This window comes from Zingiber officinale, chromosome 11A (assembly GCF_018446385.1).
Source record: "Zingiber officinale cultivar Zhangliang chromosome 11A, Zo_v1.1, whole genome shotgun sequence".
Taxonomy (NCBI): domain Eukaryota; kingdom Viridiplantae; phylum Streptophyta; class Magnoliopsida; order Zingiberales; family Zingiberaceae; genus Zingiber; species Zingiber officinale.
This window is the reverse complement of record NC_056006.1, coordinates 75,873,763-75,901,704: the sequence shown is the minus strand read 5'-3', so window position 1 is coordinate 75,901,704 and position 27,942 is coordinate 75,873,763. Positions and strand designations below refer to the sequence as shown.

General features: G+C 37.6%; 1 long non-coding RNA gene across 4 annotated transcripts; it reads right to left on the bottom strand.

Annotated features, from left to right (window-relative positions):
* Positions 1 to 12: 12 nt before the first annotated feature.
* LOC122030941 lies at positions 13 to 27,554 on the bottom strand. 4 transcript variants are annotated; one of them, XR_006125668.1, is made up of 4 exons: positions 27,188 to 27,554; positions 26,996 to 27,114; positions 24,975 to 25,044; positions 13 to 213 (listed from the first exon to the last, which is right to left on the bottom strand). It is a non-coding gene; the product is annotated as an uncharacterized LOC122030941 (long non-coding RNA). The 4 variants fall into 4 exon arrangements; XR_006125670.1 differs by lacking the exon at positions 13 to 213 and adding an exon at positions 6,155 to 6,189; XR_006125671.1 differs by lacking the exon at positions 13 to 213 and adding an exon at positions 14,796 to 14,972.
* Between the last annotated feature and the right edge of the window lie 388 nt (positions 27,555 to 27,942).

The following is a 27,942-nucleotide window of genomic DNA, read 5'->3' as shown; positions in this document are numbered from 1 at the left end:
GCATCCAGGTCGTAATCCAACATAATGAACCACTATACCCAATATAATAGTAGCATCCCAACAAGAGAGTATCAAAAGGAACCGGAAAGTACCAATACAACTCCTTATACAGTGAAAAAGACATAAGAAAAACAAGTCTTTGTTGCACTCCTAAGACGTCTGGACAGTGTGTCGTGCATCCATCTCGTCTCCTCGTCTAAACATCTCCCTCACCTGTAACGTAGGCATCATGAGTCTACAAACCCAATAAGTACAATCTAATATGAAAGATATGTCATCCATAGAGTAGCAGAAACAGTAACTAGTAGGCATAAAATATAAACCCAAATACAGAACTAAGCAGGAAAATACGATATGTAAAAGAACCTACATAGCTAATAAGGATGGATATGTTACAATGTGGTAACCACTATTTGAGCCAGTCAATTAGTCTCATGCCCCTAGAGGTACCTCCTAAGAGAACATGCAGTCGTATAGCCGAAGCTAATAGTAACAGTCATTATCAAACAGTCAAGGACCCTCCCCGGAGCTCATCCCGGGACACCCAACCCTTACGATCACCACATATGCTTATACCCATCCAGTCAGTCCTATAGGAAAACATAATCTATCTACATTATACTTTTGTCAATACCACATCCATTCATTTTGAAAACATTCATACCTTGAAAGAAAACAATAAAGACATGCATATACCAACAACAAGATCATACTGAATTCAACAACTTTAATGTATTTGAAATCAATTCTATAACCCCTGGATAGTTAACCTGACATTCCCATTTGACTCTCATTCACCAAAGCAACATTCAAAGATCTCATTAACCTATGGATAGTTAACCTAGCATTCCCATTCAATCTTCATTCATCCCTACTGATCAGTAGGAATTTCATAGCAATTCCAATAACAAGAACACATTAGAGTTTAAATCCCTTAACATCACGAAAACGTAGCTTCATCGAAAAGACTCAAACTTTCAAACTAAATTTACAAACTTTATACCATGTGTTGGACGTGATTATTTTGATATGATCAACCAAGTTAGGTTAGGTCCGTTTGTTATTTGATCCCATTATTTTGGCGGAAGGACGAAAGAGCATGGCGTATGGGCAAGCTTGCTCGAGGAGAAGGCCGAAAATTGAGTTCGGGTGAGTCCTATGTCGGTTGGCCGATATCACCCGAGTGATCCATCACCTTGAAGGCACCTCGGACCAATCCGAGGCGCCTTCAAGGGCATTGGAGGCGCCTCGATGAAATTAAAAATTAATTAAACATTAAACATTAAAATTAGAAATTAAAATTTATTAAAAAGGGCTTGCACTTATTTAAGTTGCCCTCCTTTAGGGAATTAGTTCTTTTACATTTTATCCTTTACATTTCATTCACTTCCATATTTGTTCCTTGATCAAAATCTTCAATCCAAAGTTGCATTCCTTGGGTCGATCGTCCAAAGAATGCCAAAGTAAGAAGTAAAGCATGACCGAGGAGAGCGCTTCAGACTGACGACAGGAGCTACAACTTCGATCGGAAGACAGGCTTCATATGACGACTTCTGTTACAGATATCAAGTTCCTGCCATTAAATCAAACGAAAAGAATAGTAATAAGAGTTGTGCTTTTGTAAGTTTTAAATTACTACTAGTAGTTTGTTGAATTTGAAATATTAATTTGTATTATAAATATCATAAATTCTAACATTATATATAAAAAATCGGAAGAAGAATCTTTAATTGGAATTAAAGCATCATAATATAAAGTTAACATTTCTTGTAAAACTTCTAATTTAAATCTAGGATCTAAAGCAAACGCAATTAAATAAATTTCAGGAATTAAATAAAAATATTTTTCCCATTTAGTTTTCATAGCTAAGATGCAAGGAGATAAAGATTCATTATTAATATGTTCATTTAAAACTAATACTATATTAGAAAAATTTTCTAAAACTAATTGAGGAGTGGGATAGTTAGGTTGCATCATTAAATACTTTTAAAATTTCACAAATACTACTACAAATATTCCATTGTTGTGAAAATAAATATATATTAGCATTAGTGTTTTGTCAAAAAATGAACATAATAATTCTTTATATTGAAATGAATCTTGTAATAATTGGTATGTTGAATTCCAACGTGTTGGTACATCACGTGGAAATTTTTAGGTCTCATTCCATTAATTTTACAAAACCTACCCCATTGTTTCATTATAGATGGATAAGACCATAAATAAGAAATTGCAATTTAATTGGTTTAATATAACTTTATAAAATTTTAAACCATCTTGAACACATAAATTTAAAACACACACGAATATGAAAAAATAAACCTAATAATGTGACAAACAAATTTTAGATTATATACATATGAACTAAGCATTATCTAATGATATTGAAAATATTTTAGTTAAAATTAAACATAATAATAATACAGGATTATGCGATTAAAACTCTAAGCTAATAATCTTTTCGGAGATTCGAGAGTTATCGATCGATGGCAAGTCACACCCATATACGAATGTGTTTGCGATGATCACTCAAATATCGAACATAAAGAAACTTTATTATCTAATTTACTAAATTCATCAATTAAATTCTTTTTCCTTATTTTACTAATTTTTTAATTATATGAGTAAGTGTAGTTCTAGGAACAAGTTTAGCACATGAATTAAGAGATTATTTACAAAAAAATCTTCAAATGTGCATTTAGATCCAAAACTAAAAGAAAGATGTTCTACATAAATAAATTTAGCTAATGATTGTCAGAATTTATTATCTGAATATAAAAATAAACCGGAATCAGTACTACCGCTAGTTGAAGAAAATCTTGATAATTGTATTTTGAGAACAACCGAGTCCATATTCGGTCGGGTGCTTTGTTTCTACATGTCGTTTCAACGACCCATAGCTGCCGCCAGCTTGGAATTTGTAGGAAGCATTGCAGTGCTTACATTTTGCACGCATTTCTCCCGACGGAAGAGTGACCTTCTCAAAATGTTTAGTAAAAATAGAAGATTTTAGAGGAGGAAGTTCCCGAACCTTAGAAGTAATTCCGGTCTTGTGTGTCGGGTGTCGGATTAGGAAGATGCTCGATCTCATCATGTGGATCATTGAATGTTGGGGTCCTCCTCCCGCGGATTCATTATTTGCTTTCCCTTCCGAGCTCGAGATGATGCACCTCCGCGACCTCCTTCCATTGTAATTGAAAACGAAAACGTGTAGAGATTAGAGAATACGAAAATGAGATTAAGAGTAGAGAAGATGTGTGAAAATGATGAAATAAGCTCTCTATTTATAGAGTTTTGATAATAACGGACACTAAATCATAGCCATTGATCAAAAACGGTCAAATGATCCTAACCGTTGAAAAAATACCTAAAACCCTCCAGCTATATTAACATGGGTTAACCTTAAGGCGACATGTATGAACTTAATTGGCCGTTAAAAAAAATATGAACTCGGGCTTAGCCGGCTGGTGTTTCGCGGTTTATGCGGTCACGGCATCGATGAGCTGCCGGGCAAGTTGGATGTGACTTGACTTGAATTGCCCCGATTGCATGTTTGACGCCCGGCCCGGTGCGGGCGGACGGACGGCCGGTCGGTCAATCTAGGCGCCACACCCAATTTTCATGACCGTTTGCATGATAAAGTTTTATCGATCACGCTGTGGGCGCCCTCGACCCTCTTGGGCGCCTTGATGGCTAATTTGGGTTGGGCTGGGTTAACTGTCCATGAACAATTTAAGCGGGTTGGGTTGAAATTTTATCAACCCAAGTCCACCGATGGGCCTGCCGACCGACCACATGGGCAGCGCATTCGGGCTTCGCCGGGTTGGCAAGGGTTGAAAAACATATATAAGCTAAGTTTTAGGTCAATTTATTATCTTTCTTTGTTATAATTTTGAAATAAAAATAGTACTTTTCATCCAACATATGTACTCATTTGTGTTCATTTATATTTAAAATACATGTTTATGTATATATTTAATTGTAGAAAATTTTTTCGAAGTAAAATGTTGAAGATATAAAATATTTTTTAATTTTTTTAAAAATTTTTGATGGGCCCGCGGGTTGGCCCGCCAAACCCGCAACCCGCCTTAGAATGGGTTGGGTTGGAAATTTCCCAACCCGCCAAGTTGGCGGGTTGGCCCGCCCCGCCAAATGGTTAGCCCGCCACGGGTCGACCCGCCCCGCCACGGGTTGGCCCGTCTGACAGCTCTACCTTCAACACTCGGAATAAGATTTCCAAGAGCTATATAAAGGCCCCTGAAGCTAGGAAATTAATAAATCAACTCTGTAACAACTTCCTAGTAACTTTTGTGCTCTCTTATTATGTAAAAGGCTTCCCCGCCTTCAGAGAAGGAGACTTTTCTAGTGCGCTTTCCCACCGCCTTGGATTAACAACCCCCTGGATTGTAACCAAGTTAATTTCTAATCTTCCTATTATTTCTTGTTGTTTCTTTTATTATTGTCACTATTTTTTTGAGTTGAAAGTCTTGAGGAGGGTATACCTTGTTTTGCAAGCAATTCACCCCCCTTTTGTCGACCCCGCTGCACCAACAAGTGGTATCAGAGCCTGACCGCCTCAGAAGGACTAACTGTCAACTGAAGCACAAAAATCAAGACAATGGCCGGAGCGAACATTCATCCCCCGAAGTTCGACGGATACTTCGCTATGTGAAAATGTAAAATGGAGGTATTTTTCAAAACAGAGTTTGATATTCTTCTTATTATGAAATATAGTTTTGCAACACCTAAAGACAAGGAAGAATACAACTGGATGAAGAAAGAGCAAGCAAATTTTGTGGCCAATGGAAAGACGGAATTCCACCTGCTCAGCGTTCTGCCACCCCAGGAGGTAAGTCGGATCGGAAACTACGACTCCGCCAAAGCCCTCTGGGAAAAATTCCTGGAGTTTCATGAAAGTACCTCAGAAGCAAAATTAACAAGACGAGACATCCTCCGAACTCAGCTAACGAGCCTCCGGATGAATAATGGTGAGAAGGTAACGCAACTTCAAGCGAGGATCAAGGAGCTAATAACTCAACTCAACAACCTCGGAGAATCGGTAACGAACTGAAACTCGATCCGATATGCGCTCAACTCCTTCCCCAGAACTCTTGAATGACGGTCCTTAGTAGATGCTTACTACATCTCTAAGGACTATGAGGTAAGTAGTTTAGAAAGTTTATTTTCTACTTTCGAACTTCACAAGTCTCGACTTGTAGAGCCTAAACAAGTAGAGAAGTCAAACTTCAGCATTGCCCTACAAGCCGAAAAGGATGATCCCGACTCTGAAGCATCGATCGACGGAATCGAAACGGCGCTACTGGTAAGACATTTCAATAAATTTCTAAAAACTAATAAATTTCGATCGCAACTGGGAAAGCATCAGCGCGACAGAAAGACAGTCCAGTGTTACAACTGCAATGAAGAAGGGCACATCAAGGATGACTACCTCAAATTAAAGAAAAAGGATAAAGAAAAGTCTCGAAGACCAACGCTCTCGAAGCGCAAGAGTCTGAAGGCTACATGGGATGAATCATCATCCTCGGAATCCGAAGTCGAAGCCTTCTCGATATTAGCACTGATGGCCAACTATCTTTTCAAGGAAATCAACTCAGAGATGAGCATAAATGAAGGGGGAGGATCATCAGAAGAAGAAGAAAGCTGCGACGAAGGGAGAGCATCACCAAGTGAGGTAAATAAGATACATGATCTCACCCCTACTCAATCTTTTGAATTTATCAAAGTACTTACAAAAGATCTAGCGAAATTAGAAAAAGAAAATGTTGAATTGAAATTAAAATTAGTCAAAGTATGTCCACTAGAAATGTATGATATTTTAAAATTAGAAAATAAGAAATTAAAAATTAAAATTTAAAATTTAAAAATAATCGAGCATGCTTAATTAAATTTCCAAAATTAAAACTTAAAATTTATGGAAAATTAAATTGGTATATTAAAAAGCATTAGGGACAACTTAGAAAAGTTCCTAGAAACTATGTACCCCCTAATTTCTTAATTAATCCAGTAGGAAAGAACCTTTACTGGGTTCCAAAATCATTTCTAGACTAAATATTTTTTTAAGTTAGAGCTTACAATGAAAAAATTAAACAATGAGTTTCTTTATTAGGCTTTGTCTAAGGAAGTGGTTGTTGCTCCAATAACCAAGAAGGTCTAGTGCCTCGCCATGACCTGGAAGCCAAAATATTGAAATAAAATATTTAATTAACTTTATGGAAAAACATTAAAATTGGAATTAAATAATGCTTTAGAAAGTTTTTCTTTAACATTTTTTTAATTCAACAAAAATATTTTTAAACTTACAAAAATATTTCTTGCATAAAATTTTTACTTAGGAAAATTCTCAAATAATATTTTTTGCTTAAGTTAAAATTTCTTCTGAAATTAGAACTAAATTAGAAATTTTTTCTCTTACCTAAGTTTTAACTTAGAAAATTCTTAAATTATTTTTTAACTTAAAAATTTTTTCAAAAGTTTCATAAATTTGTTTTAAAAGACTTAGAATTTAGTTTGAACATGTTTTATACTCTGTTTTTGCTGTGATCAAAGGAGGAGCAATAGACACAAGTTAAGGGAGAGTTATAAATATTTTCACATACCGTTTAAATTTTTGTAAAATGATATTCTTTTCAAAAATTAATGTTGCAATTTATTTTAACTGTAAATTTATGCTTAAACTGGTAGTTTAATCATTTCTGTAAATTATTACTTGTTTGTTTTACCCTAACTTGAACTTGGATTGATGCATATCAAAAAGGGTGAGATTGTTGGACCCCATGATTGTTTGATGTGATTAACCAAGTTAGGTTAGATCCTGTTTGTTATTTGATCCATATATCTAAGTGTGCAGGAACTTAGGAACGCAGGAAATCGAGCGGAAGACGCAGCTAGCGAGAAGGACGGCACGAGAAGGGAGCCGACGGGCTCGGTACGTCTGAAGGACGAAAGAGCTGCGAAAGAGTATACCGGTGGACGAGAAGAATGTGCGCGACGTTCGAGGGACGAGAAGTCGGGTCGGAAGCCTGCTCGAGGAGAAGGCCGGAAATTGGGTTCGGATGAGCTCTATTTCGGTTGGCCGAAATCACCCAAGCGAACGACGCTTCCGAAGAAGAGGAAAAAGAGAAGTTGAAAACTATTTATACCATGCAGTATTTATACCGTGCAATCCGAGGCGCCTCAGACCAATCCGAGGCGCCTTAGACCAGTCAGAGGCACCTCCATCACCTTGAAGGCGCCTCAGACCAGTCCGAGGCGCCTCCATCACCTTGAAGGCGCCTCAGACCAGTCTGAGGCGCCTTCAAGAGCATTGGAGGCGCCTCAGACCTAATCTTCGTGACCATTTGCAACCGGATAAAATTTTATCCGGTCAAACTGCTTGGAGGCGCCCTCAACCCTCTTGGAGGCGTCTTCAACACTCGGGATAAGATTTCCAGGAGCTATATAAAGGCCCTAGAGCTAAGAAATTAATAAATCAACTCTGTAACAATTTCCTAGCAACTTCTGTGCTCTCTTATTGTGTAAAAAGCTTCTCTGCCTTCAGAGAAGGAGACTTTTCTAATGCGCTTTCCCACCGCCTTAGATTAACAACCCCCTGGGTTGTAACCAACTTAATTTCTAGTCTCCCTTTTATTTTTTGTTATTTATTTTATTATTGTTGCTATCTTTTTGAGTTGAAACTCTTAAGGAGGGTATACCTTGTTTTGCAGGTAATTCACCCACCTCTTGTCGGCCCCACTGCACCAACAATATGGACAGATCGGAAGCAAAATGAAAACAAATAAAACAATTCCATCCAAAATCTGAAAGCATCACTAAAGAATAAAACAACCTTGGAATCGATCCAAAATCTGCTCACAGAAAACCAACAAAGCAGAAAGGCGACGCATCTTCAAAGAGAACCCAAATCTGTCCCAAAACTATAAGCTATCTTGAAGAACCAACACAACATAGAAATCACAACATAGAAATCAGAACTCAACCCAAAGGAAATCCTCACAGCTTCAGAAATCAAACTCAAATCTGGCAACGAAAGTCCAACAGCTCGATGAGTCTGAAGTAAAGCCAACATCATCGATAAGGAGGAGAATCTTGTCTCTTCAAGTCTCATTCCCCAAATCCAGAAGCCAAACAAAGAACCAACCGAACTAGAATTGTAAAGAGGAAGATCTCGATCAAGCAGCGCGACCTTGAACTAAATCCAAGCCAAGTCCTCAACAATCGGGAAACAAAACAAACCAATCGGCCAGAAGAACCCGACAAACCCAGACAGTCTCATGAAAATCCTAGATCTGTTGTGGAAATCTGAGAGGAACAAACGATGAATCAAAAACAAGCAAAAATGAACAGGTACAACACCGTAACCTCAAAACGTAGCTCATCAAGGTATTCAAACATCAACAGCAGATCTAGCAACACCTACTAGCATCGATTCCTCACCTTACCGACCTTATATCCACATATCTAAAGAGTACTCGCCTTTCCCTTGTCGCTTCCGTCCTTGTTCTACCGATGGAGGCTCTTGCCCAACCATTTTGTGTCGCCGATGAGTTGGTTGGAGCCCTCCACATCCGACCGCGACACCCCCAAAGAGTTCACCGACATGAACTAGCACCAGATTTGGTCCCTAAGACCAGTGATGTCCCCGTTCGGCGTGGTGGAGATAGAGAGAAAAGGGAAGGGGAAGTCGGCGAGGTTTCGGTTAGGCGGCGGAGAAGAGAGGGGAAAAGAAGTTGGCGGTGGGGAATAGGGATTAGGTTTAGGCTTATATATATATACCTTGGGCAAATAAATCTCAACCTTAGATTAATAGAATCTATTGACTCATACTTAATTGATATTTGAACACACCCCCCTCGAAGCCTAATAGATTTATCTTCACCAACATATCGTATGAGTCCTGTTTAACCTCTAAAACTTCCTAAAAATTCTTTAAAATACTATAAAAGTATTTCTTAATAAACTGTGATTATTTTATTTTATATTATATTATTATTATTATCACCATCGAAAATATTCAAATTACTTAATTTAATCATTCGATGCTAGTAGGACCTTACATTTTTCCTTCAGATGAACAGTGTCAGAAGACACCTTTAAGTTTGATGGAAGGCGTCTTCGTATTGTTCATAGAAGGCACAGTTTCGTTGTCAGTAATAAAAAGATATCGAATCCACAGAGACTGCTGATTAAGCACTAGTTAACTTCGCATGGTGAATTATCTAGACAAACGTGAGATTAGTTGGAAAAGAGAGAATGTAAAGAATAGAGAAAGAGGGAGAGTTGGATTTGGAGATGGATAGATATTAGAATTTTGGTTTCGTTGTGATGTTAGTTAATGTCCCTATGTATTGTTCATCTCCCTAACTCCATGTTTACACTCATGTAGGAGTTCTAACTAGAGTCCGGTACAATCCTGCGAAGATTGCACCAAAGAGTTTACCCAAGTTCAACCACCATTAAGTAGAAGAGGTAATTTAGGAAGTCCGATTATAGGGAACATCCTTCTGTGACAAGAGTCCACGGTCCATGTTCCTAGATTACTCAGATCACTTCCTGACGGTAGATTAATGCAATTATGTAGAAGAGGTAATTTAGGAAGTCTGATTATAGGGAACATCATTTTCACACAAGGACCCATGGTCCACGTTCCTAGATTACACAAGTCACTTCCTAACATTAATTTTGGATAACTTTCTAAACTCTAATTAATCTTCCTAACAAGAATTGATCCCTATTTCAAGGAACTGCTGTAGAAAGTAAGGGATACCTTCTGTCACAAGGTCTCATGATCTTACATTCCAAGGCTCTTCCTCTACATGGTGATCTAACCCTACATCTACATGGATTTACCTCACACACATTTCATCAAACACATACAAGGCACAACACACATAGATGATGATATAAACACTTTATTGCATAGGAAAATATCCAAATACATATCACATCACATCTACTTCCTACATCCTAGATCTAGAGATCTACTCAATAGAAAAGGATTTACAAATAAGAGACAAGAAATTAAGCATTCTACACTCCAAAACAAGAGATAGAGAAGAGAGGAATGCTTATCTATGTGCCGCTGGTCTTCTTACTTGCAACCCTTGCTCCAGAAGTGGACGGATCGACGAAGATGGAAGATCTAGGGTTCCCCCAAGGGGAAGAACCCCTCTCCAAGGAATGGAGGCAAGCCCCAAGCCATAGATGAGTGAAAAAGGGAGAAAACCCCCTTTTAGAAAGCAGGACATGGGCACCACACGGTCCGTGCCATGGTCGTGTGGCACACATGGCCCTGGATGTTTTGCTTTCGGCCAAGGTCACATGGTCGTGTATTGTTCTTTCTCTGGTTTGCTCACACGGCCGTGTGGCTCACACGACCTGACATTGCTTGGCCTCTGAAAATTTTGCACGGTCGTGTGGCTCACACGGCCTGCCTCTGCTTACTCTCTGGAAGTGCTGCACGACCGTGTTGATCTCACACACCCCTTGTATGGCCCTTGTCATAGCTCTACATGGCTATGTTTTATTGCAACGTCTTTTAGACAACCAAGATGGGGTTTTCTCTGGTTGAAGTCTTCAGAAAAGTTGTAGATCTTGAAGTTATCTACATTTTGATATAAAGAAAAGTCCATAACTCCAACCGAGCACAAAGTTATGGTCATTTTAAGTTCAGTCTGCAGTGTTAAAAATTCCACATGGTCTTGACATGGCCGTTTCGATTCCACACGACCTCCACACGGCCTCCACATGGTTTTGACATGGCCAAAACATGGAAAAACTTAGTTTTCACATGCCTGTGTGAGTTCCACACTGCCCAGACGCTCTGGAAGCTCTAGACTTCATTTAAGTTCCATTTTTGCTCCAAATCACGTCCTATCAATCAAAACAAATAAAGAGCAGATCTCCGAATAGAATATAATGTAAGTATGACATTATAATGAAATATGGTGCAATAAGCATACATTATATGCATAAGTACAAGTAGATGTATGCCAAAATATGCATAAAAGTATATATAATCTACGCACATCAAACAAATATGATTGAACCTAGTATGAAGACAATGATTTGTACACTCTAGGCGGGGAACTAATCTACGACTAAATCCTAATTAAAAAAATCATATGTCTGCTCGAGGATTCTTTGGTTGGACCTTTTGTTAGTATTAGTCCTAGTACCAATTATGAGATTATTGTAAATAGCTTAATTTTGTATCATATTTTATTATTAATAAAAGGCAAAGTTGATTATTATATTTGTTTCAATTAAGTTCCAATTGAATAAGTATAATAATATCCTTAGGTAGTAGATTCTTATCTACAACATATCAATTAGTTGAATTGATAGTGAGATATTGTAAATATATATAGAACACTACTCTTAACTATTCCTAGTCAAGCATTAATATACAAGGACAATATTAATGCGTTGAGACTAGCATGTAGGTCAACGGATGACTTAATCTCACAAGTCATGGATATGAGATATCAGGTTAACACATGAGTATATATTAGAAATAAATACTGATTACTGAATGACCCGCCATGAGAATATTTCATGGATTGTTATATCAGTGTCAAACATTCTCATGTGACTATTGGTATGAATAGTTCTTAGACCTGAAGTCACTACGATTCCCTACATAAGGAGTTGTGTACTGAATCAGTGAAACATCACGTAGAGATGAACAATAAAAGTCGATCGGTACGCAATGAATTACATGAGAGGGATGTGAGTAATGTAGATGGGATCTATCTCTTCCATATGACGGAAGTGATATCTGTGGACCCCTTGATTAGTAAAACACAAGAAAGCATGGTCATGCGTAAATGAGTCAATATGAGATATTGAGCTTATTTGATTAAGTGTCTATTTAGAGATCAAGAAATACAAAAGTTGATAAGAGGATGACACGGTCTATGTCTCATTAATCAATCTAGATATTAAGAATAGAGGAACCAAGTCATACAAGATAATAGCCACGGACAGGTTAGGTCGGATCTCGACTTTCTCATGACTTGGGTAGCAATAATGTCTTGCTAGATGTCACTCATTGCTTATGCATCTAAATGTTAATTTGGGTTGATTGCCAACATTACGAGAACCTATTGGGTCACACATAAAGAACAAGTAGATATAGAGATGGGTTCATTGGATTAAGTCTAATCCGAATTAGACTTATTGAGTAAGACTCAATTGGATCTAATTATTGGATTAAGTCCAATTCAAACTAAATTCATTGAATTAATTCGAATGATTGGAATGGTAATTCATTGAATTCAAAATTGCATGAGAATAAATGAGTTAGACTCATTGAGTGAACTTGAGTTCACCAAGGAAGTTGAATGGTCAAAATTGAACCATTGGATTGAATGGTCAATTTTACGCCATTAGATTGGAAGATGAAATGGTTTGAGCCATTGGATCGGAAGATGAAAGGGTAAAACCCTTTGATATTCATGAGATGGGTATATATATCATTTTGGATGACATTTTCATCATGTGAAAAACCTTTAGTTTTCTTCTTCTTCCTCCTTCCCTCTCTTGCTGAAACCCCTTGTGTGGTTACTAGCACAATCTTAGGTGTTTTCATCTCTTTCTTGTGAGTTTGTGAGACAAACGAAGGCAAGGCTTGTTCGTGTGGATATCGTAGAGGCACGAACATGTGATCGTGCTGAGATCTAAGCTATATGGAGTTCATGAGCATGCATCAAAGGTATAACCACTATCATACAACTTAGTATAGATTGTTTTAAGCAATGTTTCTTCTCTTTGCATGGATATGTTGGATAAAGGAACTAGAAGTTTTCCGCTGCGCTTTCGCGTGTTTAGCGTCCTAGTTCCTAACACCTTTTGGTAAGACCATCGGTGTAGTTCATCGTTACAGTGGCATGTGACTATCAAGTGCCTCTGCTACCCCTCCTCTCAATGTCCTCAGCTTATCTTTCATAGTGAATTTTTGTAGGATTTTCTCACAGATATACCAATTTGATAGTTGCTTTTTGCACTCGTTCATGCTCCTCCTCTCCAGAAAGCTTAGATTTTCCTCCCAACTTACGAGATCTAGCACCCTAAGATGTACCATAGATTAGAGCTTGGTTCAGTTTACTGGTACAACCCCTCTAATGCTTAAGTTAATCTCTGAGGAAAGAGGAAGAAGAAGATGTGATCTAGAAAGAAGAAGAGCATGTCTTAATGGAGAAGAGTTACCTCCGCTTGAGAGAATAAGAAGACCAATGTATCTAGAACTTACCATCTGTGATGTTTATATAGTTATTAGAAAAGTATCTCCACATCTCCTCTTCTTTGCGCTTTCCCACTTATTCTTGCCTAGGTCGATGAAGACGTAATTCTGATGATTTTTTATGGAGTGTCCAATTCATGACTGTCATGTAAGATTAAGGGGGTTTTGAGAAAACCATCTCTGACAACCAATGTTTATCAACCATTCACCAATTGCCACGTACTTAAGAAGGGATCAAGGGAACTATCTCTAACGTTCCTCTTTTCAACTATTATTTTCTTCTATAGATGATGCATCGTGCTCTTTCATGTTATTTTTTTGTTGAAGTTTTAGATGACTTGTCATGCTTCTGAATTATATTTGCATAGTTTAAAAATCAAAGTATTGTTTTAGAAGTATATGAGTGTGATTCAAATTTATTTAGTAAATAAATATTGTGTCATCCAAATTTATTCAGTAGATAAATATCAACTAATGTCTGGATATTTAAATCAAATTTATTATATAGCGAACAACAATAACAAAAATTGTTTAAATGATTCACTATTATAATTTTATATGAACATACACCCGATATAATTTTTTTTTTACATAAAAACCATTTCATCGAAGGCTTAGATGAAATCATGTGGTGTGCTTTAGTGCCACCGATTAGGTCCTCAATTGCATGATTTTGTTGAAAAGTTACATCCTAAGGGTCTCGAGGGGCTCTGCCGAGTTTGTTGATCCAAGTTACCAGAAAATACATCTTTTTCAATCAATCTACTAAAGATCAGATAGCATTTTCTAGGTTACCACTACTTGTGTACATGTCAACATTGCATGCTACACAACTACAAGATGTTAAAAGTCATAAAACATCGACAGTGCGCACCGCGTGCTGGAGTTAAGATCAATCATAGCCCGTAACGTGTGCTGCGATTAAGAGCATTTGTAGCACACGTCGTGCGTTGCGATTAAGACTATTCACAGTGCGTGACGTACGCTACGGTTAAGAGCAATAAACAACATTCGTAGTGCACGATGCATGCTACGATTAAGAGCATTTGTAGCGCGCGACGTGTGCTGCAATTAGGAGCAATTGACAGCATTCGCAGCACGTAGCGCGTGCTGCGAATGCTCTTAATCGCAGCATGAAATGCACGCTGCGATTATGATCATTCAAATACCACATATAGATGCCATAAACAAATTATAATACTATATACATATACCGCATACAATTATAACATCACACACAAATTATAATACCACATGCATACACCACATACATAAAATTATAAAACCAAAATTTAATCAATTATAATATCACATTCAACCATATATAAACATCACTTAAGTAAAATAATCCAAACTACTAATAAAAAATTTATTTAGTAACATAATTTCTTTCCTACAAAAGAGTATAACTTTAAAATAAGTAGAATCTATATCAGTTATACAAAACTATAAACTTAGATAACCAAGTGACTGTAGTTCTTATTGCATCATCAAGAAAAAAATATTTCATCATTTGGTCAAATTAGATCCACCTCCACAAAAACTCTATCAATCTAAACTTTTCAACAAGATCCACTAAGAAAACATGATGCACTTTTGCTTTTAGATCTATGAATGCAATTCGACCTTCTGCTCCATAATTGTACCAATGAAGTAGCTTACACTTAGTATTATCACTGAAATCTCCATGTCTCACATCTTTCACTTTTGACTGTATTATAATACAAAGTTATTAATTATAAGATACAAAAAATTAAATAATAAATATTACTAGAGGAATAATCTTATTAGATTTTTCAAGAATTTTTAGGAATTTTTTTAGGATTTAAACGGAGTCTGTATGATTCATTCAAGGGGATGAATCGAATAAGCTTAGAGAAAGTCTGTTTGATATATTAATTAAGTTGGGAGTTGACTGATTCCATTAATCTAAAGTTTGGTTTAATTAACAAGTCCTCCCCTTCATTATTGTCGATTCCCCCTTTCCCCTCCCGATCTCCTCCCCTAAGCCACCTTCGCTGCCTTCAGTACCATCACCCGATTGCCAACCGACCAGTATCGCCTGACATCGGCCAGTGCCCGATCGCCCGGCATGAGCTTTTGAGAGAGCCTCCGGACTCCTATTCCCTAGCCTCTCTTCATTGGTTGATATCCCTCTTCCTCTGTCACTGTACCGATGCGACTCGCGCTCACATGCGTCATCAGCCACCAGGCGATGACGTCGACAACCATGAGGGTTGGACACATCCAGTGCAGCTAACACGACCATCGGCGTGGGACGCGGTTGCGCCAAGAGCAACGGGCAACCCTCCCGCGGCATGCTCCCACCATTGCTACTCCACCACCGAGTGCAGGTGTCGCTCGACCGATCTGCCATCCACAGCCAATCGTCTCCTTCTCATCATCATCACCATCGGTTCCGTGTCAACCACGAGCGTCGCCGCTGACTGCAGTGAGGGCTACCATTTGTTACCCTTTTCGGCTGAGTCTAGCTGCAGAACGAATAAGTCACTGCTCCATCTCTCTGGTTCTTGATCCAATTGAGTCACTTCATCTTTGCTCCAGTCACAGGGTAACTCACCGTTGATCGCCTTCACCCTTGACCTAGAGGGTTGTTTGTTACTGCTGTGCATTGCAGTCGAAGAAGAAGGGAAAGTCGGTGCTAGGGTAACGAACCCTTTTACCCTATTAGCTCTACTCATTCATCTTTGTTATGTTGCTATCAGATTTGAGAAACATTAGAGAGGAGTTAGATCATTGATAATGATATTAATCTCAATTTGGTGGATTAGGTTGATCGGTTGTGGTTGGAAGTTGATTTTTCCATGTTCATTGGATTAATTGGAGTTGATTGATAATTCAATTAGGGCTTCTAATTGGACATAGATTTAGGACAACTATTTGGACGTATGATAAGATTTCTAACCTGTACTTTGTGTTACAGGACTTTGTTATGAGACGAGCATCTTGACATGGGCATTGTTTAGAACGATCTACGAAAAAGCCAGATACTTCTTTCTTGGCATCTATAGTTCTTTGAACTTAGTGCATGGATTATTTTATGGATTAGGTTATTTTATCTTGACCCCACTCGTATTTTATCTACGTATGATACTTTTATGTTCGATCGTTGAGATGATCTGTTTATTATCTATACAGTCTCATCTTTGGCTTTTCTTACTCTATAGTATACACACATGTATGGTGTGTACTATAGGAGTTATCATGTTGATTATGCATTATTAGTGTGCACACATGTATAGGTGTTGCTACGTATTGTAGATGTTGTTGGTAGACACATATTAGATCTTTTCATGTATATAGGTGTATGTTATTGATGAATCTTGATTCTAGATCTATCCTATGTTGTGTGTGCATATATGTCAAGTGAGTATTATTAGAAGTATCTTGTCGATTATACCTTTGTTGTTATGTGTATATGTGTCCAACATGTTTAGTTGGAAGTATCTTGATGATTATACCTATGTTGCGAGTGTACATGTGTTTGTCATGTGTATAGGTGGTTGGTGAGTCGTATTAGAGGTATCCTGTCGATTATACCTGTATTGTGGTGTGTGTACACGTGTTTAGTGTGTACTATTAGAGGTCTCTAGTTGATTATACCTACATTGAGTGTCCACACATGTCGGGTGTGTATTATTAGATGTATCATGCTGATTATATCTATGTGGTGTGTGCACACGTGTTTGGTGTGCACTATTAGAGGATCATGTTGATTATATTGTACCTATGTTGAGGGAGTTGTTGCATTGAATATCATTGTATCGGTATCATGGTTATTTACACCATGTTCATCATTGCACTATATACATGTTGACGACCATTGCTCCTTAGTAGTATGAGCTAGTTTGATGATCATTGCTCCCTTGTGGTATGAGCTAGTTTAATGACCATTGCTCCCTTTCAATATGAGCTAGCTTGACGACCATTGCTCCCATGTGGTATGAACTAGTTTGACAATCATTGCTCCTTTGCAGTAGAGCTAGTTTGACAACCATTGCTCTCTTTCGGTATTAGGTAGTTTAATGGCTATTGCTCCCATGTTGTATGAGCTAGTTTGACGACCATTGCTCCAATGTGGTACCAGCTATTTAGGTGACCATTACTCCCTTGTAGTCAGTGCCAGTTGGTAGTGATTGTTATACCTCTAGATTTGCATGTCTCCTATCAACTAGGGTTTCCTCCTATTGTAGGATGAGGTCAGAGCAAGTTGACAGTGAGTGTTATATCCTGGGCTGCCCACAGTGATCTGCGGTAAAGTCATCTCGCGTAACCCATAGCTTGATAGCTATCTCCTATCTACCTATAGTGATCTGTGGTAAAGTGATCTCGCACAGACAGGGACCTTGACATTTTGGAATGCCTATAGTGATCCATGGTAGAGTGATCTTGCACAGTCCCTAGCTAGATAGCTAGTTGTCTAGATGTCTTGGTCACTTGTATTTCTTGTGGTGTAGCGTTGCTCCCATATATGATGGTTTTCTTATGGTTTTATCCTTGGGTTATTATACCCTAGGCTGCCCACAGTGATCTATGGTAGAGCGATCTCACGTAGCCCGTAGCTAGGTAGTTACTTCCTATTTGCCCACAGTGATCTGTGATAACATGATCTCGCACAGACAAGGACCCTGACATTTCAGACTGGCCACAGTATTTCGCGCAGTTCCTAACTAGATAGCTAGATGTCTTGGTCACTTGTGGATTATTTATGGTGGAGCATTGCTCCCACATATTACAGATTATTTGTGATGGAGTGTTGCTCCCACATATTGTGGATTGTTTATGGTTGAGCGATGCTCCCACATATTACAGATTGTTTATGATGGAGCGATGCTCCCATATATTGTGAATTGTTGGTGGTGGAGTGTTACTCCGACATATAATGGATTGCTTGTGATGGAGCATTGATCCCATATATGACGTATTCTTGTAATGAAGCGATGCTCTCACATTTGATGTTCTATTACTGTTTATCATACATGGTTATACTGTCATATATATTACCCAGATGTTATGAGCAGGTTTGTTGTTGATCCCTAGTGAGTTACTGATCAATATACTATTTGTGTTAGACCGGTATGTGTATATATATTTGTTATGTCATTTATATATGATCATGTTTTTATTTCCCTACTAAGACTGTATATCTTTGATCTCCTTATACTTTTGTCCATGCACTACCATGTTCTTATTACTCGCTGAGTGATCTGCACTCACGACTCCTTGTACTAATTTTTCTTTCGCCATGTAACAAGTAGATGATGGAGGAGTTGCTTGGAGGATCCTAGTTGCCAATCCTACGTCACATCTAAGATTAGCTTTCATGTTATTTTGTATTACGCTATTGGTACTTTGTATTTGGATTTGGTATTGTGTTATGTAGTCTTGTTTATGATTTTGAGCCTTGTGGAAACTTTTATTTGATTTGGATTTTATTGTGGTGTAAGTCATGCCGACAAATAATCAGTTTATAATGTTGTGTTATTTTTATGTTTTATTTTTATCTTCCACTGTGTTTTTAGTACAGTCATGTGGGTTGTTTATTATACAACTGTGTGGTAATATCATTTTTATTCCAGCCGTGTGGACTGTGTATATAACTGTGTGTGTGTATGTTCCAGTCGTGTGAGTTGCTAATTATTTCTTGTGTGGCCTTGTGGCCTTGTACACATGATTCATTTGTCACAGCTACAGGGGAGGTGCTGTCTGATTTTCGTCGAGGCATGACAATTCATTGGTATCAGAGACATAGATTTATGAGGCCTATTTTTCGTGATTTGATTTTTGTGATTTGTTTTCTCGATCTGACTTTTCGAGTTTTGAGACCAGGCAACGGCAGGACATCTCCAAGCTATAAAAAACTAAGGTATGTTCTAGTGGTTATCATACTTCTTTAGGTTTATTACCTTGTTCGGTTATGTTGGATTGTATAGTTATTTCTATAACTGCCCGTTAAGTATCCACTGACTTGGTGTTAGTATGGTGACACTTTGTGAGTCAGGCTTATTTGTAGTCATTGTCGAGGACGACTATAGACGCAACTAGTTGAGACTTTGGGACTCGAACCTGATGCAGAGAATGTAGAATTTTCTGTGGCACCAACTGATACAAAGTTGGGAAACAGGGGTTGGGTTTGTCAACAACTTATAGGAGATCAAAGATTACAATCTCAGTAGATTCCTCATACCATATTACCAGTATTACTAGTGTTTATTACTACAGTTGGGCTAGAGTTAGAGTCACTTACTCTTGTTGGTTCGATCAGTAGAGGACCAACTTACTCTATTTCATAGATATTTCGATCCTTGGATTCCTCGTGCCTGGTTGGATAACCTAGAATGCACATTCGAGTACATAGCCTGTACAGATGTAGGAAAGGTCAATTTAGCTACATACCATCTTTGAGATTAGACCGTCACTTGGTGGAATATACAGAGGATGACTTTCAGAGGAATAAAGCATCTCTTGTTGATGATTTCAAGATACTCTAGAGAGATAGTATTTCTCTACATCTTTCTGTATATCTCGTCATTAGGCGTTCTTGAACCTGAAAACAAAAGAAATCAAGGCATAATGGTTAACAAGACGATGGTTAGTTGACTCGCCTAACATCATTCTATGGGAAATCCTGAGTCATGGATCAATCAGATATAGTTAGATTTTCATCGATGGTGTATTGAGATTTATGACCCACAATGATGGCGAGAAGATGGAGTTATTTACTTATAACTTACGAGATCATGATATTGCTTAGTGATAAGGTATAGAAGATGATCTTCGAGAGGCAAAGCATCATTTGGTGTTGATTTTGAGATTCTATGGAGAGCTAGTATTTCTTTGCCTCTTTTTCTATTGCTCGTCGTTACAGGTTACCGAATCTTAAGTAGAGCAATCATAGTATGATGGGTTACAAGACAATAGTTAGTTGACTCAGCTAACATTGTCTCCATCAAGTCGCTCAAGACCTTGATCACATGATCATTTACCCAATATCTTGAAGTCTATATTTTTTATCACAATGTTCAATCTTTTTATTGACAGTTGTCGGAGGACATTACAGGAACGATTATAAGAGTTGTGGAGATATTCTCTTAATGGGTAGTCTCTCAGTTAAGAAGTTGACCCTTTGGATTTTGTTGTGGGATTGTCAAGGACACAGAGGGGATATGATGTGATTGGGTAATTGATGATCAGTTAACCAAATCTGCTCATTTTCTATCGATTTGTGGATGAATTCTTTGGATCGATTTGTAGAGTTCATTATGTACCTTTAAGTATCATACCGGATAGAGATTTGTGATTCACATCACGGTTCTGACAGAGTTTACAATAGACAATGAGTATAGAGTTTTGTTTTGATACAACTTTCTACCCTCAAACAAATAGATGGTCTGAGCGCACTAAACAGATGTTTGGAGATCTACTGATAGTGTGTTATGGATTTCAGAGGTGGTGGATTTATCGATAGTTGGCTAGGCAGCAATATGGGAATAGCAGAAGCAGGGTGAGCTCATAACCCACAGAGTCATCCCTCACGGGTAGAGATTTATTCATGATATTTTGATGGAGTAGTCTTCGAGGGTGCTGCTTACTTGTTATCCTCAGATGAGGATCCCTGAGTTGAGCAATAAATTTAGGGATCAAATTTTTATTAGTAGGGGAGAATAAAAGATACAAAAAATTAAATAATAAGTGTTATTGGAGAAAGAATCTTATTGGATTTTTTAAAAAATTTTAAAATTTTTTTCAGAATTTAAATGGAGTCTGTATGATTCATTTAAGGGGATGAATTGAATAGTCCTAGAGAAAGTATGTTTGATATATCAATTAAGTTGGGAGTTGATTGATTCTATTAATCTAAAGTTTGGTTTAATTAACCTAGGTATTTTAATATAAACCTAAGTCCTCCCCTTCATTATCGTAGATTCCCCCTTTCCCCTCCCGATCTCCTCCCCTAAGCCACCTTCGCCAACTTCACTGCCATCACCCAATCGCCGACCAGCTAGCACCCGATCGCCCAGCACAAGCTTTTGAGAAAGCCTTCGGTCTCTTGCCCTAGCCTCTCCTCGTTGGCCGATTTCCCTCTTCCTCTATCACTGTACCGACGCGGCTCGCGCTCGCATGCATCATCAGCCACCAGGCGATGACATCGACAACCACAAGGCTTGGACACCTTCAGCACAGCTAACACGGCCATCGGTGTGGGACGCAATTGTGCCAGGAGCGGTGGGCAGCCCTCCCGTAGCCTACTCGTTCCATCGTTGTTCCACTATCGAGTGTTGGCCCCACGCAACTAATCTGCCATCCATAGCTAACCGTCTCCTTCTCATCGTCGTCACCACCGGTTCCTTGTTAGCCACGAGCATTGTCGAACACTGCAATGAGGGCTACCATTTGTTGCCCTTTTCGGCACAGTCTAGCTGCAGAATGAACCAATCGCTACTCCATTTCTCTAGTTCTTGATCCAACCGAGTCACTTCATCTTTGCTCCGATCACAGGGCAACTCACCGTCGATCACCTTAACCCTTAACCTAGAGGGTTGTTTGTTACTGATGTGCATCGCTACCGGAGAAGAAGGGAAAGCTGGTGCTAGGGAAATGAACCCTTTTACCCTATTAGCTCTACTCATTCAGCTTTGTTATGTTGCTATCAGATTTGAGGAACATTATAGAGGAGTTAGATCATTGATAATGATATTAATCTTGATTTGCTGGATTAGATTGATCAGTTGTGGTTGAAAGTTGATTTTTCCATGTTCATAGGATTAATTGGAGTAGATTGATGATTCAGATGATTCAATTAGAGTTTCCAATTGGACTTAGATTTAGGATAGCTATTTGGATGCATGATAGGATTTCTAACCTGTACTTTGTGTTTTAGGACTTTGTTACAAGATGAGCGTCTTGACGTGGTCATTGTTTAGAACGATCTACAAAAAAGGCAAGTACTTCTTTCTTGACATCTATAGTTCTTTGAACTTAGTGCATGGATTATCTTATGGATTAGATTGTTTTATCTTGACTCTATTCGTATTTTATCTGCGTTTGATACTTTTATACTTGATCTTTGAGATGATATGTTTATTATCTATACAGTCTCATCATTGGTTATTCTTACTCTGTAGTATACACACGTGTATGGTGTGTACTGTAGGAATTATCATATTGATTATGCATTAGTGTGCACACGTGTATAGATGTTACTACGTATTGTAGATGTTGTTGGTAGACACATGTTAGATCTTTTCATGTATATAGGTGTATGTGATTGATGGATCATGATTCTGGATCTATCGTGTGTTGTGTGTGCATACATGTCAAGTGAGTATTATTAGAGGTATCTTGTCGATTATACCTTTGTTGTTATGTGTACATGTGTCCAACATGTTTAGTTAGAAGTATCTTGATGATTATACCTATGTTGTGAGTGTACATGTGTTTATCGTGTGTACAAGTGGTTGGTGAGTCGTATTAGACGTATCCTGTCGATTATACCTGTATTGTGGGATGTGTACACGTATTTAGTGTGTCCTATTAGAGATCTCTAGTTGATTATATCTACGTTGAGTGTCCACACATGTCGGGTGTGTATTATTAGATGTATCATGCTGATTATATCTATGTGGTGTGTGCACACGTATTTGGTGTGCACTATTGGAGGATCATGTTGATTATATTGTACCTATGTTGAGGGAGTTGTTGCATTGAATATCATTGTATCCGTATCATGGTTATTTACATCATGTTCATCATTATACTATATGCATGCTGACGACCATTGCTCCTTAGTGGTATGAGCTAGTTTGATGACCATTGCTCCCTTGTGGTGTGAGCTAGTTTGAGGATCATTGTTCCCTTTCGGTATGAGCTAGCTTGACGACCATTGCTCCCATGTGGTATGAGCTAGTTTGACGACCATTGCTCCCTTTCGGTACAAGCTAGTTTAACGGTCATTGCTCCCATGTTGTATGAGCTAGTTTGACGACCATTGCTCCCTTGTAGTCGGAGCTAATTGACAGTGATTGTTATACCTCTGGATTTGCATGTCTCCTATCAACTAGGGCTCCCTCTTGTTCTAGGATGAGATCAAAGCTAGTTGACAGTGAGTGTTATATCCTGGGTTGCCCACAGTGATCTGCGGTAGAGTCATCTCGCGTAGCCCATAGCTAGATATCTACCTCCTATTTGCCTATAGTGATCTGGGGTAGAGTGATCTCGTACAGACAGGAATCTTGACATTTCGGATTGCCTATAGTGATCTGTGGTAGAGTGATCTCGTGCAGTCCCTAGCTATATAGCTAAATGTCTTGGTCACTTGTATTTCTTGTGGTGGAGCGTTGCTCCCATATATGATGATTTGCTTGTGGTTTATCCTTGTGTTATTATACCCTGGGCTGCCCACAGTGATCTCGTTCAGCCCATAACTAGATAGTTACTTTCTATCTGCCTATAATGATATGTGATAGATTGATCTCGCGTAGACAGGGACCCTGACATTTCAGACTGCCCACAGTGATTTGTAGTAGAGTAATCTCACGCAGTCCCTAGCTAGATAGCTAGATGTCTTACTCCCACATATTGCGGATTGTTTGTGGTGGAGCGTTGCCCCCACATATTGCGGATTGTTTGTGGTAGAGCGTTGCTCCCACATACGATGGATTGCTTGTGGTGGAGCGTTGCTCTCACATATTGCGGATTATTTGTGGTGGAGCGTTGCTCACATACAATGGATTGCTTGTGGTGGAGTGTTGCTCTCACATATAATGTATTCTTGTGATGGAGCGATGCTCTCACATTTGATGATCTATTACTGTTTATCATATATGGTTATACTGTCATATATATTGCCCATGTGTTATGAATAGGTTTATTGCGAATCCCTAGTGAGTTACTGATTATTATACTGTTTGTGTTAGACCAATATGGGTATGTATGTTTGTTATGTCATTTATATATGATCATGTTCTTATTTCCTTACTGAGACTGTATATCTTTGATCGCCTTATATTTTTGTCCATGCACTACTATATTCTTATTACCCGCTGAGTGATCTGCACTCACCACCCCTTGTAGTGATTTTTCTTTTGCCAGATAATAGGTAGATGATGGAGGAATTGCTTGGAGGATCCTGGTTGCCAATCCACGTCACATCTGAGATCAACATTCCATGCTATTTCGTATTACGCTATTGGTACTTTGTATTTGGATTTGGTATTGTGTTATGTAGTCTTATTTATGGTTCCGAGCCTTGTGGCAACTTTTATTTCATTTGGGTTTTATTGTGATGAAGTCATGCCGGCATGCAGTTAGTTTATAATGTTGTGTTGTTTTTATGTTTTATTTTTGTGTTTTGTTGTGTTTTTAGTACAGCTGTGTGAGCTGTTTATTGTACAATTGCATGGTTATGCCCTTTTTGTTCCAGCCGTGTGAGCTATGTGTATAACTGCGTGGTTGTGTATGTTCCAGCCGTGTTGGCTATTAATTATTTCTTGTGTGGCCTTGTATACATAACTCATTTGTCACTGCTATAGGAGAGGTGTTGTCTGATTTTCGTCGGACAACATTACCCTCGAGGTGTGACATTAATTCTGCTATGCCTATTTTTATAACAAATTTTTAATTTAGAAAAATACACAATTTCAAAACAATTACTGAGCAACAGTTAGAGATTAATTAATATTATCAACATTACCACTTTTTTTCCCATGACTATCGCCGTTAACATCATTCTCAATACCGCTACCAATACCGTCAGTAGCAACCTAAATTTACAAACAAATTATCAAGTAATATATCATAAGATAATTTTACTAACAAATAATGAAGGAACAAGGTAAATCAGGTACTTATGTGATAAATAAATAGTGAAGGAACAAGGTTGTTTAGGAATTTCAATTGAATAGATTAATGGATCAATAATACTAAGAGAAACATCTTTCCTGTTGCATCCATCTAGCTAACAAAAATATTGTCCAACATATCAAAAGATCATTCTTTTAAAAACCATTGCATTACAAAAAGTTGACATAAAATCATGGTTGACATAGAAATTTTACAAACTCCAAGAAATTTCAAGTCAAACAGCTTCTTCTGAAGTTTCAAATCAAACTGCTTCTAATCTTCTTCTACTTAGACAAATCAAATTCCAATGGCCAAATCACCTAGCTAACAAAGCTAACCTTACCAATCACATGAAGATATTAATAAACTCATTTTACTCTATGTTTGGTATGTGAATGTACTAGATTCCAAATACATAAAATTTTCAAGGAATTGGACTACCTGATACTTAGCTATTAGGCATTCTTTATTATTTTTCTTCTTAAACACAAGTTATTATAAGTTTCCATTTAGGTAGAATGGAAGAGGGGTAAATGACGTAAAGGAGAACAAATTAAACCAAAACAATTAAGTAAAAAATTAGGTCAATTCTCGTAGTAGATTGATTGACTCTAGTGAATGATAAGGAGAAAATTGTCCACCTTGATTGATGATAATGCACTTCGGATTTTAATTGATTGTATTTAATTATGCTTCTTAATTGGAGGAATAATTATAGATTCTATAAGAAAGAATCAGATAATAGCTACTTTGCTTATCATCATTAGAAGAGGAAAAGTTTTTGCTGAGATGATAATAAAAGTGAATCTACCATACCAAGCATTAATATCAAGATCATGATGCCCCTAACATAACCTATACAAATTACAACTAACCACTTTCACATCCTAGCTATGATGATATTTTGTGAATTTATATATATATAAATAAACTAAAGTTTATTAACAGATCAACAATAATACAGTGCGCCTCTCAAATCACTAAATTATTTAAAATTTCTAAATATGTATAAGTTTTTTTCCCCATTGATCCACTAACACACATGAATTCTGAAACTGATTTTGGAATTAAATTGGCTTAGAACATGAGAAACATAGCAAGCTTATTGGAATAAAGTTCATTAGAATATTGGTAACTTTAGTTTGAGTAGGATTAGTTTATATCCATACATTAACTCTATTTAAAACATGGCAACTAGCCAATTTAATTAGCAATATGAAGCTACACAATTCAAGCAATGCCATTATTTTTTTTATAGCATAAATATACAACAACATCAATGAGAGAATATGAATCACAAGTAGACCATCTCTAACAACTCATATAGTATGAACAACAAAATGGACAATTTTTAAATTGAAGATCAAGAATACATACCTAAAGTAATGCTCCTTTGAACATCACATAAACCCTTCAATTCAATTAGATAAATTATTTTGAGCACTTTCTTCACCATGTTCATAAGGAACTTGAGTCCATGTTGTTTTCTTTTCTTGAAAGGCTTTCAAAAACAATGAACAAAACATGGGCAACTTCCATGATTGAAGCCAACACGAGAACTTGTTTGATCTCATTACTAGTTAATAGTCATCGTGTTAAGGTTAACGAGAACTAGCAATGTAATTTTAAACAAGTATATAAGTATCCTGCATTTAGACCCCTAAACAGAAAAAATTTAATGCATTGTTAATTAGATAGGGAAGTGGCAGAACAATAACAAAAAATTTCATGTACCAACAGATAAAAGAAAGAAGCCCCATATCATAATGAAACTATGAAGCTCAAAACTCAAATGAGAGAAACAAACATATAAATCATTTCCCTAGGTATAAAACTAACAAGTGAAACTAGAACAAAGAATATAAAAAGTACCCTGCATTGAAGATTATTGGTGGAAGCACATAGATAAAGAAGAGACCTTCACTGAAGACCATAATATGTGAGTTCTTCCCTTGCATCAAGAGATGAATTACAGCATTAGTGCACAGTCCCTGCATTCAAAACAACCCTAAATCATCTCACACCTCCGACTAAAAAGTAAGTGCCAAATAGTTTGGACATTACCTAAAAAAGCCAGAAGACAACGGGTGATGTTCATTTCTGTGGAGAGGGCTTGGGTGGCTGCCAGTGAGTGTATTGGAGTGACTACCAATGGTGCTACTGCAGTGGACACAATGGATCGACAACGGCGGAGAGAGAATTTAGGGTTTAGAGTTCTGCTACAAAAAGATTTTGGAGGAGGGAGGAGGAGGGTTTAGTGGAGGAGGGCGGAGGACGGATGAGGAGGGTTTTGCGGAGGAGGGTTTTCGTGGAGAAAAGGGTTTTCATAGATTTGGTTTTTTTGCAGAGAAGAGGGTGCAGAGAAAAAACAGTTGCGGTGAGGGCACGGAGAAGAGGGTTTTCGCGAAAAAAAAAAAGTTTCCGCTGTGAGTATTTTGGACGGAAGAGTGTTTTTGGGAGGTTTTGAGAAGGATTTAGGGGATTAAATTTTTTATAAATTTTTAATATTATTAATAGCATGCAAGCCCACACTATTTTAATAATAATTATTGACAATATGTATTTTTCTTGCGCCGTCAATAATATAAGTATATTAATATTAACAGCGTATTCCGTAAGCTGTTAATATTAAATTTTAACGACATACTCTGTATGTCTTTGAAAAGTGTATTGAAAGTATACTTTTAATGTATACTATCGTTTATATAAATATAATATTATCTGTAGCGTACTTTGTTAGGAGCACAATAAAAATTAGTATTAACGGTGTGTCTTAACCGTGCGCTATTGATGATGCACTACGGAAAGTCATATTTATT